General features: G+C 36.1%; 1 pseudogene; it reads left to right on the top strand.

Moving 5' to 3' along the window:
* Window positions 2,390-3,184, top strand: LOC18790395 (annotated as a pseudogene).

Genomic DNA, 9,968 nt, shown 5'->3' with positions numbered 1-9,968 from the left:
CATCGAGCTCTCTTGTGGCAACCCATGGCAGCTCCATTTATCTCCCTTGGCCATGATGGCCAGATTTCTGTTTCCTCTGCTAGCCTTGTCACCGCTCACCGAGTCTTCTCCTCGCCGACTTTTATCTCTCTCATGTCATGCTATCCTACCGTTGTTGTTCTCTTACACAGCCACTGCATGTCCCTCTTTTGGCTCGCTAGCCCCTTGTTATCCATCAATGTTGGGCCCCTTCTCTCTGTTGAAACCGAGTAAAAAAAAAAAAAACTTTTCCTTTCCCTCAAAGATCACACCTCTCTATCGTTGGTTTCTCCACTTGAAATCTCTCTCCACTTCTTCGTCTCTCTCGCTGAGCTGTCTCTCTTCCCTCCATGAGCCTTATCCTAGTCTGCAATCGTGGGTTCTCTCTCTCATGTATTTCTGATGGTTTCTCTATCGTGGTTTCCATACTTTCCCCTTGTTAGTTGATGCTGCCTGTCATCGCTCATCGAGTCGTCTCTCTTTCCTCCGTAAGCCTCGTCAATGCTCACCGAGCCTTCTCTGTTGTGCTACAGAGCCGATGTTCCCTTTGTACAGACCCTGTTTCTTCCTCTATGTTGCCAACTTGGTATCGGCCACTCAAGTCCTATCACTGTGTTGCTGCCTTGGTATTGGCCTCTCACGCTCTATCTATGCTCAACCTATGTTCTCCTCCCCTCTTAAGCCCAATCTCTTTCTTTGATTTTATTGTTGGTCTCTGTCTTCTTCAATGCTCTCTTGCGCTGCCTTTCTTCTTCTCTGTTATTCGGGTATTGTCTTCTTTTCTTTATAATTCTTTTATGTTACTGGGGTATTCTCTTCTCTTCTTTTCAATTGTGTTTTCTCTCTCCCTATCATGGGTTGTCTCTGGAATCTTGAGTTTCCTTTCCCTCTCTTGACTACTTTCTCTGTCTCACTTGGTTTCCTCATTTATTTCTTATTATTGTTTTCTGGGTCAATCATCCTTCTATATTTTAATCTATATGGGCCTCTATCCTCTTGTGATAATATTTTCTTTATTACTTCTCTGTTCCCCCGTAGTTTTCTTCCCCATACCTTATTGTTTCTATGGTGCCTTGAAATTCAAACTTACTCATGCTCTCGTTTTCTTTTCTCTATGTCCCGGGTTGGTTTCACCTCCTATCCTCTACTATTGTGCTGCATCCTCTCTTAACCCCTTTATTCCCTTCAAATATTCCTTCTTTTCTCTCTGCACGCATCCCTTTCTGCTTTCCATGTGATGAATTTTCTTTTGTTTCCATTCCTCATCTTTATTATTTTTATAAATAAAAAAATGCACTTGTCTGAATTATTTTTCTTTCTCATTCCTCTTTACAACATTGTCTATTTCTCTTTATCCTACCTAGAGGGTGATTCCTAGGTTAGCATTATGTTTCTCAGGTGCCTAGAGTTGTTTCCTAGGTACATTTGATTTGTATGTCAGCTCGTCATTTTATTCCTTCCTTCCATGAGCCCATGCTCTCCTTTACTTGCTGCCTTTCAATGGGCGTTATGTTTACTTTGTTTCTCTCATGCCGCTGTTGCAACTATGGAGATTGGAGTTCTTCTTTTTTGTTTCCCTTACTAGACTACTACAGACAACTACTACTGCCATCTCCATCACCATACAGTTTCTTCATTCAAATCTTGCTATGCTGTGCACGCTCGATTTGCGGGAGAGTGTTATGGAGTTACAATAGTATTTCAGTTACAATAGTTAATCCTACTAATGATAGGAAATGGTCAGTTGTCAGTTACGTTGTTATTAGGCCATAACTCCATATTTGTGTTTGTAATAATGACTTGTTGTAACTGTAGATTATTCTTTACAGACTTTATATATATTGTATAATGATCATATGAATAATATAAGGGAAAATCAGTTTCTACACTCTCCTCCCAATGTAACTAAAAAAAAAAAAGAGATACTTGTAAGGAAACCATTGATTTGGAGAAATTGGTAGAAATGCGTTGTAAATCTGGTAATCTTGGGTTAGATGAAGCACTGGGTCACTTCAATTCCGTAATTCAAATGAATCCCATTCCCTCGATTTGGGCTATCAATCATTTGTTTGGGGCACTATCCAAGATGAATCAGCGTTCCGCTGTAGTTTCTATGTATAAACAGATGCTTGCTTGTGTTGGCTTACAGCCCGAAGTCTGTACACTGAATATTGTTATCAATTGCTTGTGCCGTATGAATCGGGTGGACTTGGGTTTCTCTGTTTTAGCAACTACCCTTAAACATGGTCTTCAGCCCAATGCTTATACTCTAAATGCTTTGCATAATGGGGTTTACAAGTATAGATCGATCTCTGAGGCAATGGAGTTGTTCCGGAAAATATAGGAGAAAGGATTAGCATGCAGTGAAGTCACTTACGCTCGTATAATTAATTTGTTATGCCGAACTGGGAAAACATGTATTGCACTTGAGATACTCGAGCACAACTATCAAGATGGAAGGTTTAAGCCCAACCCTCAATGCTATAATCCAATCATTGACAGCTTATGCAAAGAAAGACGCGTAGACCAGGCCATGATCCTATTTTGAGATATGATCAATAGAAGTGTTGTGCCAGATATCGTCAGTTACAATTCATTAATTTATGGATTATGCAACATGGGTCTTTGGAAGCGAGCACTTGCTCTGTTTGAAATAATGAATGAGAAAGGCATAATTCCAGATGTTGTCACTTTTACTTCCTTAATTCCAGCAGCATGCAAGTCTGGAAAATGGGAGGAAGCTGTGCGGCTATTTAGAAACTTGATTGATTGTGGAGCCTTGCCTAATATTCTTATATTCAATTCTGCGTTGGATGCTTTATGCAAAGATGGGAAGACAGCAGAGGCACTTAACCTTGTGGAAGAAATGCTCCTTAGAGGTGTAAAGCCTGATCTCGTCACCTACAACTCCTTAATTAATTGACTGTGCCATTCCGCACAATGGAAAGAAGCCACAAGGTTGTGCAATAGAATGCTGGATGAAGGAATTGCACCAGATGTTGTAACCTTTTAACACTGTAATAGATGCTCTTTGCAAGGAGAGACGGACTGAGGAACTATTGTCCCAAAGGGGAATGAGACTTGACATTCCTACAACTCACTAATTAATGGCATGTGCCTTACAGATCAATGGGCTGGAGCCACATGGCACCACTACAAAAAGTGAAAAAGACGATCAGAAAACAACGATGGTCTAAGTGAAAACCGTCGTGGTTTTTAAAAAGACGACGGTTCTAAAAACACCGTCGTGTAATACAACCTTAGACAACTAAAAAATGGAGATTCAAATGGCTGTTCAAAACCAACGACGTACCTAATTAAACAACCGACGTCTATTTGAAACAGATTTCCGCAGTGTAAAATCAATGCCAACAAAGAACGGCAGAAGTTATAAATCGACCGACGTAGAAAGTAAAGACGACGATTTCAATAAAAACCGCCGTTTTTACTCATAAAATAACACGACGAGGTTTTCGTATAAGACGCCGTATAATTACAAACAAATCCACGGCTTTAAAATACAAAATATCGCCGTATTAAATTAATGTACAACGACGGAAAATATAAATATATCGACGTCATTCTCGTATAGTTCTACGACGTTATCTTTAAATCGTACAATAAAATTTAACGTCGTATTTATTCATTTTATACGTCGTACCTTTAATTTAAACCGTCGTCTTAATAAGAATTTTTGTTAACAATTTTTTTCTTTGATTTTCTTATCCTACGTCGGTAGATCTACTTAATGACAAGAATTGAAATAACCACGATGGTTTATATAGAAAACCGCCGACATAATCAGATTTGTCTGAGATCCTAAGCTAGGGTTACGAAATCTTACTAGATAGAACTCTGTTCCACATCATAATCTTAATAGATGACACAGATTTGCAATCAGAGAGACAATTTTTTGGAAGTTGATGATGTGTGTGCGTTTGTGTATCTACAAATATTATACCTAACGTCGTTGCAAATTTGCAATCAGAGAGACAATTTTCAACGACGGTTATATTATACCTAACGACGTTTAAAAAACAAATCAACGTCGCTCAACAAATATATTACGTCGTCTTAGTCTTACTTAAGACGACGAAAAATGACGACAGTAATACAAAAACAGTCGTTGTTTTTATATTCTTATTTTATTTAAATCTGTCATCCAAAAAAGAAACTTTACATATTCCAGAACATTAATTTCCTTCATTTTAAATTTCCTCCGGAAAAAAAAAACTCTATTTATAACGCACTGTAATTGAAAAATAAACTGAAAGGTCACGGAAAAAAAAATTCTATTCATAATTTAAAAATTCAAATCCACGTCGGTTATATTAAACCTAACGACGTTAAATGAAAAGATTCCACGTCGCAAAACAAATATTGCGTCGTGTTAGTTAAAAACGACGGCATAACAAAAAACCGTCGTTGTTTCAAACTGAATTAATTTAAAATTTATTCGGGAAAGCAAAATCTATTTATAATTTCCTCGGGTTAGTAATATTGCGTCGTGTTAGTTTACAAATTCTAGAACATTAATTTCCCTCATTTTAAATTTCCTCGGGAAAGAAAAATCTATTTATCACGCTTTGTAATTGAAAACTAAAACTGAAAGAATTCGGGAAAAAAAACTCTATTTATAATTTAAAAATAAAATCCACGTCGGTTGTAGTACACTTAACGACGTTTAACAAAATAATCTACGTCGGTAATTATAAATCTACCGCCATCTTACCTTAATATAGACGACGAGAAAAGACGACGGTAGAACAGAAAACCGCCGTTGTTTCAGTTTCAGTTTCAGTTTTTTGTATTATCAACGACGGTCATGTAAAATTACCGTCGTTGAATAGATATAGTACGTCGGTTATGAAAAATATCGTCGTCTGTGATTGAATTTCTTTTTATTTATAAACCCTAATAGTCATTGTTTATGCAGTATGCCAAGGGAAAACAGGAAGCGCCATACCCCCAAGAAGCAATTGATGAAGTCCGGAATGAATGGGCAGAGTTTGTTTGCCTTAACCTGGAATAGGGGAATTATTGAACACTTGATATTTATGTATAATGTACAAATTTTGTCTATAATATATAATGTAAAAATTTGTTGAGGTTTTCTTAAATTTAAAAAAAAAACAAACATACAAATTGCCTAACCGACGTGTAATACTTTTCCAACGACCTAATAAAGTCAAAAATCGTCGTATTTTGTTGTTTCGTTTTAAACAAATCCGACGTAAAAGGATATTTAGACGACGTTCTTTGAACAATTGAGTCGTTTATGGTTTACAACGTCTTCAATTTCTTAAGGGTTCAGGGTAGTACTTTGTAACGACAGCGGTTAAGTCGTGGAATATATATTTTACGTCGGATAGTTAAATATCCGCCATGGTTTCTCATTTCAACGACGTCATTTTAACAACTTAGTCGTCTATTACAATTTACAACGTCTACAATTTATTAACACCGACGTGGTTTGTTGTTGTGATAAGAATATTTTATTATTTTTATATCAAAATATTCAAAATAAATTTAAAATAAATCAGAAAAATGCAAAGTCAACTCCTATGAAGTCATTGATATATTTTCTTCCCCCTAAACCTTGAAAAAATTCATTTTGAATAACAAAAATTTAAAATGACCATCCAAAACAAAATTGTTTTGATGAGTCATAAAATCACTTCTAGTTTTATGGTTTAGGGTTTAGAGATTAGGGTTGTTATTTATTGGGGTTTATTTTTAAAGTATAATTTTTGGGTAGTCTAGGGTATATATTAGGCTGTAAAACCATAAACCCTTTTATAAACTTAATTTTTAAAATTATATAATTTAGTTTTAAGGGTTTAGGGTATTAATTGTTAACGACGGTGGTTGAGTCGTGGAATACATATGTTACGTCGTGCAGTAAAATATCTGACATGGTTTCCACTTTAAACGACGTCATTTTAATATGTAAGTCGTCTATTATAATTTACAACGTTTTCAATTTCTTAACCCCGACGTAGTTTTTCAGTCGTCTTTATATCAAAATATTCAAAATAAATTTAAAATTAATCCGAAAAATGAAGCGTCAAAATAAACGGCGTTACGTTCAGTGTTTCCGTCGTGGAATATTACATTTACGTCGGTTCTTGTAGAACTTTCGCCATGGTTTTTCTTTCGACGTTTTAAAGAGCGCGCGCTCTAAAAATTTTCGCGCGCCCTAAATTTTTTTATATTTGGATCTTATTCTTATACTTCTAATCCTGAACCCTAAAATTTTCAGATTTCGCGCAACATAACATTCGCTCTCTCACTTCTGCTCTAATTAAAAGTTGCACTCTCCAGGCTCCGTCGAATCTGTGAGCTCGTCCAACCTGTAAGTACAAACCCTATCTTCCCCTTGTAAATTCATTGAATGATATTAGGTTGTTTTGTTAAAGGGTTTTAGGTATATGCTTTGCGATCTGTTAATAATGTGCTTATAGGTATGGGTTCATGGATTTTCTGTTTAATGGGTTCATGGATTTTCTGTTTAATGGGTTCATGGATTACATTATCTGTTATGTTGAATTGGGAATGGATTTAATTTTGTCGGATCTTTTAATCACCCTATGTTATGTTGAATTGGGAATGGATTTATTGTTTTCATGCTTGGTTTCATGTATATGTTGGTTTCTTGCTTGGTTTCATATATATGTTGTGTTCTTAATGGGTTTTGGGTTCTTGAAAATAAACTGAGACACGACGCCTTTTTAGGCATACGACGACGATTACACGACGGTTTATGAAAAAACCGTCGTTGTATTACTTATACACGACGCTTTTTTCATAAACCGTCGTTTGTATTACTTATATTAGACGACGTCTGTTGAAAATCCGTCGTCTATGTATGCCAAATACGTCTGTTTTTGTTTAAAACCCGTCGTCTCTGTTGTGTATTACTTGCTATTAGATCTTTGTATAATCTGCTATAGTGATGGTCATTGCCTGTATTTTCACTTTATTATAGATAATAGGTTATAGTGTCGGAGATGGATAAGTCATGGATGCACTTGGATCGAAGGCATATGAGTTTGGGGTGGAAGCATTTTTGAACTTTGCTGTAGAAAATCTTCTAACTACAACACAAAAAGACACATATCACCAACTTCCAAATGATTGTCACGCACAACGTCCATCCAACCACGCCTGAATCTGGGCCTTCCTTTGCTCAAACCAACAGACCAAGTTCTCCCATTCGAAACTTGAAGGATGACTTCATAGGATGACCCAAAAGGAATTGTTTCCTGATCTGGAAATGCAAAACACCTTAAGAAGTTTCCATGCTAAGTGGCATGTCGCATTTGCAGAGTAATTGCCTGCAAGAGAGAGAACTAGTAACCAAGGATTGAAATATCGACCGATATACCAATGTATCGGTATTTTTAATTGTCGACACCGATACTAGGGGGTAAGGCCATATCTTCCCCTGTATCGACGATAAATCCCCAATAAGTGCGATATCCCCGATATTTTCCGATACCCATAATATAACCCAAAAAAAATTCATAAGTTTTGAAGGCAGTTGAAGCAAATTGAAACCCAAAAATAGCTAATCCTTGCTCATAACCCTATAATTTATTAATATGAAGAATCTATGCACAGTCTACTGCGCACATACCTCCAATCTATCTGAAGAGGACATGGCAATCAGTTTTGGATCTATGAGCATAGGAACTAGACCTAGTACTAACTAAAATGAATCTTATGATGGCTATGGTTATGTCATGTCTGATTATAGTGGAACTAGTTATAGAGCTCAAGATGATGAAACAGATTATGAACAGTAGGGAGCTCAAGAGAGACCTATGTGCACCATGTTCAAACATGGCTTACAAACTGCTCGGGTTACATGACTTAGTATGACTATTGATGAATCCAGATGGTTGTTCGTTATTGTTTGAACCTCGTAGGAGCTCTTCATTTATGTAGATGAACACTTATCTAAATTGTAATCTAATATTTAAACGAACTATGGATTTATGCATGGTTTATTCATTCTAATCAACATTTTATTTTCAAACTTTTCATTAACGCGCATTACATACTACTTATATTTCATCATATGTATATCTTATTATTAGTCAATTTTGAGTTTTATTTGTTCAGTACATTCATTGATAATGTACATAACATCTATGAAAGTTTTACACCAAAATTATGTGTTTCAATTCCTATAACTGTCATTTCTGTTGATTTTTTTCCGATACCTAAAACGATAATGAAATATCCCCTAAATATTCGTAAATTGGAGGCCTGATATTATCTGCACGGCTGATATTTTAATCCTTATTAGTAACTATCATGTGACATCTTTGGTTGTTACTTGTGTTATTAATTTTTGAAGTTCTAATGGCCAAACAATGTTGCTACTGGTAAACTTGATAATACATTTCACTTCAAACATGATTGCACGATGGCTCTAGCTGAGAAGAGTTGGCTTCAGTAAAATGTCATGAGCCTGCGACAGGGATCTAAAAGTTTTGAAGAATTTTGAGAAATACCTCACGAATTGTGTTGTATATTCAATGCAAATATGCACAGAGACGGATCCACAGAGGAGCAAGGGTGGTCAAGTGACCCTGCAACCTCTAGAATCTGCCATTGAAGGGGATAAAATTGACCTCCAAAGTGTTTGACGAAAGTCCCCAAAGAACTCCCAGTGCGCAGCCAACTAACCCTAAATCCCCAGATCCTCCCAAGCGCGCGCAGCCAACCAACCCTAAATCCCCAAACCACAAGGTGTATAGATTACTTTATTTCCATTTTCAGCATTGAAGTAAATGTCTTTGTCCTTTTACTTTCTTTTATTTTTATATTACTCCATTAAGTTTACAATGTAAATAAGGAAGTACCCCATTTGAATTGAAATAAAAATACTAGAAAATCAAATTCCCACCAAATCAAAATATGAAAAATCGGTTTAGTGCAAAATATGATTTAGGCTAAAAATGGTGGCTTATTAAGTCAATATATACTTCGTATTAAAATCCCATAAAATCAAGTTTTCTTATTTGAAGTGTAAGGAATAAAAGTCACCAAAAATTATCTTGAGAAAATGATTATTCTGAAAAACCATTTTTCATATTATATTTTTGTATAAATTTTAAACCTCTTAGACGTTGACCCCTGCAAGGAAAATTTCTGGATCCGTCCTTGTCTAGACATTTCATATTGTATTCATTGAGTCATTTCACAAATTGAAGCAGTGGAACCAGTACCAAATTTCAAATGATAAGCTGGGGAGCTTTCCAAGTCAGTGCTAGTTTTTTAACAGTAAGGGTTGTAAGATTCTTGCTGAGGTTGGTCGGAACAGTGCTTCTTTTGTGTTGAAAGGGCTGTGGAGCAACACCTATTGATTGTATCAAGAACTCGTCTTCAGTGATGTAGCCTTTATTGAGTAACTTGATAGACTAAAATTGAAAATGTTTAAAGTCTAATAATTTCCTACTTGATATTATTGTTCTGCATATAATGTAATAAGTACAAAAGATCGGGGAAGGGAGGGTTTACCCAAATATTCACATGGTGCTTGGGGGTTTCGAGTGGAGGTGGAAGGGGCTTAATCAACTGAGCTATACCCTACTGGCCAAGAGCACCCACTTTGTCATTCCTCACATATAAAAACCCAACTGGAGAATTTTATTACCACCCCCAATCCATTGAAGGCACTTATCGTTCTAAGAACATCCCTTACAGACTTTTAACTGTATGAATTAAGTGAAACCACCCGCTCAACTTACCTTCATCAGAGTGACAAAGCTCATCTCTATCCAATTAAAACATACTACATCTAATTATTTCAAATACATTCAATCTAATGTGGCTCTTGTTTTTTAAGCAAGTGTAGCATTGTTGTCAAATTCAAATTGTTTCTTTCGAAGTTCTCTATCCAAATGGAGCCTAATTCTTCCCATTAAAAAAAAAATTCC

This window comes from Prunus persica, chromosome G1, assembly GCF_000346465.2.
Source record: "Prunus persica cultivar Lovell chromosome G1, Prunus_persica_NCBIv2, whole genome shotgun sequence".
Lineage (NCBI taxonomy): Eukaryota > Viridiplantae > Streptophyta > Magnoliopsida > Rosales > Rosaceae > Prunus > Prunus persica.
The sequence above is the reverse complement of the archived record's forward strand: the minus strand, read 5'-3'. Positions and strand labels throughout refer to the sequence as shown.